The sequence below is a fragment of the Carica papaya genome, chromosome 2 (assembly GCF_054855325.1).
Source record: "Carica papaya isolate Zhongbai chromosome 2, ASM5485532v1, whole genome shotgun sequence".
Classification (NCBI taxonomy): Eukaryota; Viridiplantae; Streptophyta; class Magnoliopsida; order Brassicales; family Caricaceae; genus Carica; species Carica papaya.
This window is the reverse complement of record NC_142310.1, coordinates 12611927-12616126: the sequence shown is the minus strand read 5'-3', so window position 1 is coordinate 12616126 and position 4200 is coordinate 12611927. Positions and strand designations below refer to the sequence as shown.

The 4200-nt window shown below is 30.4% G+C and overlaps 1 long non-coding RNA gene across 3 annotated transcripts; it reads right to left on the bottom strand.

Moving 5' to 3' along the window:
- Positions 1–270: 270 nt before the first annotated feature.
- On the bottom strand, positions 271–1859 carry LOC148268769 (uncharacterized). 3 transcript variants are annotated; one of them, XR_015816996.1, is made up of 2 exons: positions 1369–1859; positions 271–610 (listed from the first exon to the last, which is right to left on the bottom strand). It is a non-coding gene; the product is annotated as an uncharacterized LOC148268769 (long non-coding RNA). The 3 variants fall into 3 exon arrangements; XR_015816995.1 differs by having other exon boundaries at positions 271–1550; positions 1620–1859; XR_015816994.1 differs by having other exon boundaries at positions 1620–1859.
- Positions 1860–4200: the final 2341 nt, after the last annotated feature.

Here is a 4200-nt window from a genome sequence, read left to right as displayed (position 1 = left end):
AAAGATTAATAGCAAATTAGGTGAGCCAACTAACTCAATAAGAACACAGGAACCAACAACGTAATAGTTCGCCCAAAATGTTGTAAGAAACGAGAAAATAATTGATGGATAATTTATTTCAATATAATCTGTTTTAAACTTGAAAATCGATTTAAATCTGGACCTCATGTCAAATTTCCCTCAAATCCCAACTCCTAACTTAGAATTTACATAATATCCTTTTCATCTCTATTTCACTATAAATCACACATACCATCAAAATAAATCAAATTCAAGTTCAACCAAACTCATTCAATTCATAAATACCATCGAACACATCATATTCATAATCAGAACAAATTTCATCCTTAGTAGTAGATACTAGCGAATCATAATATCCATATCTAGGTACAACACACCTATCAAGTCAGTCACGTTCTTTTGCTTAATAATTAAAGTTATTCATCCTTATATTTCATCACGTAATACCTTTCACACCAGTGTCATTAGTGATCCATAGGGATCCTTGCAACATGTAGGTACTCGAAAATAATTCATAACAAACCATCGATCATCCTCACCCCTTAACCTAGGTTAGTGCCATAAATATCAGTCGTCCCCATACGTCAACCTACATGGGCATCATAAAAATCCATCATATCCACATTAGGGTTCACTGCACACATAACCATCAATATATTTTTCTCGCTTTCACCAAATCGCATGCTTTTGTATCATCATTTTCACTTATTTATGATACTTTGTATTGCATGGAAATTTCTTTACATAATTCTTACATTCTATCTGCATATAATACTTCTTCAAGCTCAAAACAATTATGTTTAAATCCATACACATACGGATACAATGCAAACATACAGCTCACTTACAGAATAAATCAACAAGCATTCTTGGGAATGAATGAAAACCTACTAATTCTTTCGCCATTTTAGAGCCTTATATGCATTATATATGTACTAGCTAACTTTGTATATATATATTTATATTACAGCACAACATGCACTTTTCATTTCACACCTTGATGCACACACAACTATACACATATGTATTTATATATATATATCTTCACAACACAACATGTACTTTTATTTTATCTATACTACTAATGCACACCTTCACCGAAACCTTTTTCACACACCCAAACAAAATCCACAGTCATGCCAAATTATTATATAAATATATATACTGACACAGGCACACACACCACTCGCATAAGTAGCCATGGAGGACCATCCCACACGTCGGCCCATCATGGTATGTCAACCCAGGACAATGCACAAGATAATAAAATAATGACGTCTATACACCTAATCCACTGTAAACAATGAACAAATAAATTAATTCAATCCATCACCTTTAGCACCTTACCTAAATTTCAATCCAAAATTGTGATAAATTGTAAACAATCTAAGAGCCAAAATTTGGCTAAACGATTATGGGGGAGGTTCGAGTATCCTTTTTGGAGTCATAGATTAATTGTGTCACCAGAAATAGAAATCGGTTGCAATGTTTGTGTCTCCTCCACTCGGGTTGGCGTTTTCTAGTCCAAACTACGGTAAAACAATTAAAAATGATTGAAAAAAGGAAAAAAACCATGAAAGAGTGAAAATTATGCTTACTAGAATCAATTTGGGCTTCTGGCGTAGTCGTGCCACGTGTTTCGACGTCTAAAACCTTCTCTGGTGGCTGTTGCTTCCTTCTTCGGCACCTACTCTGCCTTTTTTGGTGCCTCTAGGTTGGGTAGGGTTTCTTGGGGTCGATTGCAAGAGGTTTAAATAAATTTTCCCACAAAATCCCAATTGTCGAATTGGGTTGACTTGACACATAGAGAGTTGTCCGATCAAGGGTCATTAAGGGCATTGCTGTAATTTCCTTCCACACATATCCCTAGTCATTCGCTTGGTAGCACATGGATTGCCAACGTGGCGTCCATGCATGGAGCCTTTGATGTCACGGCGTTGTTTGATTGGCCACATCGCTAAGTCAGTCATCTCGTTTGGCAATTTGTTTTTAATTGTAATGTGACACCTTGCTAAATTAATTAGTTCAATTGTTTTTTTTTCACATTTTTAATAAATTTTGATTTTAATTTAACATATACATATATTTTGAAATTAAAATATGTAGAATTTAAGGCTCATCTTTTATTACACGATGAATTTAAATCGTTTCTAAGTCCCGAACATTACAAGTGATTATTGGATTTATTACCTTTTGGCTATATTTTGCTTTAATATTTTAGAAAATGTGTTATTTTATGATTATTGATTATTTTGCCAGAAAACTTTATTGTGTGTTCTAAGTTTTAAAAATCAAAAAATAGAAGAAAATGGCAATTTTCACATAGAAGATTTAAAACTTTTACGACAATTTTATTACATATAGAGATCTAAAAATAAAAATTTTAAATATCTAAAGCATCCTTGAATTTGAAGCATTTTTAGATCAAATATACTTGAAAAGTCACCATATATTAAGTTCATAAATTTGTTGTTCAAGCTTTATATGAATCTCTTTTATTTTATAATTTATATAGAAAAAAACTTCTATATTGAATTTTTTATTTTTTAACAATAAATTCTATTTTGGATTCTATTATTTCACATTTGGAAAGGACAAGTAATATTATAGAAAATTTCTAGCAATTCAGATATAACTTCGAGGCTTAAAAAGAAGGATATAATGCAATTTGTTTTAGATCGAAGCAATGAAAATCTCGTGATCATCAAAGATCTCTCATCAAACTTTTATTATCAAAAAATCAATATCTTGGTTTACTTCCTTCTAGCTCTGAGCCACAATCCATAAAATAATTGTAGCTTTAAACTTAAAAATGTTCGCCCAATCTTTTCCCATGAGAGCATTGAACACGTGTTTGAGATAGAACTTGTACTTAATATGTAAGTTAATTATGATTTTACGTTCCCATTGACTTTCGTTTCAAACTTGTGAAGTGGAGCTTTCCCAATGAATTTGTTTTAAATAGGAAGTATGACCTATATTCGTCATTTTCTAACATTCGTCATTTTCAGCAAAGATTTATAATTTTTTAAGTCAACTGCTTTGAACATCAATTATTTTACACTATATAATAGTGCATTGCCCTTCCCACTAAATCTTATTTGTCATATCCATTTTTTCTAGATTAACAATGCTAATTTTAGGTTATTAATTATATACATCATCTTCAACCTTCTTTTTTTTTTTCTCATTTTCAACTTAAAAGCTCGCCCAAATTTTGTTATATTTGTTTCCCTCTTGTTTCTTAACTAAATAATTATGAAACTATATATTTAAAGTTTACTTGTATTCATCTAACTTTATAATTTTATATGGATAATGTAAAAATGTTTTTTTTTTTGTATTCACAATATAAAAATCCTAGAATATCCATGAAAGTAACACAAAAAAAATTGTAATATTCATTTTTAAGCAAAGTGAAATGTCTTCAAGTTTATCTCTTATATATGTATCTTTGATGAAAGCTTAAGATCATGTTACTCTCTCTCTTACTCGCAACAAACAACCAAAAATGTCCTAGATCAGGATTACTATAATAGACGAAGAAGTTGTCTTGATTTATATCTAAAAGAGTAGTATTTTCTTTAGTACGTATCAAACTAAAATATTTTCTTTATGGACCAAAGGAGAAATTTTTAATTTTTTTCGTTCTTCAAATATCCATCTTACACAAATAATATAAAGTTAAAACCAAGGAACTATGTCAAATTAAGGATGGAGTCACTGCCCACCAATTATTGGTGATCTAACCCACTTCAACATCAACTAATAACTAAACATGTCAATCATATGAAACAAATTAATCAAGCTATAATAAGTTATCAAAAGAGCCAAATATATTTCGCCTCATGAAATCAAGCTTTTCCTTACATTCAAAAAGTCTAACACATAATGAAATATAAGCAACATTAATGTTCCATGCAAAAGAAAACCAATTATTGCTTTCTCAAATAGTACAAAATAATGTTTTCCACTAAATAGCTTTCAATCTTCAAATATCTCTAAGGATGATTTCCCCTGGCCTTGTTCAGGATATTCCTTTGTGCCTACTCTTTGATAACATGAAAAGTATTAATAGAAATAAATTGAATACTTTAGTGATGATACATTTGTATGCATGAATATTTGTGCGGGCATCTATTTTTTACTACAAATAATAATAAATAAAAATAATGTCTA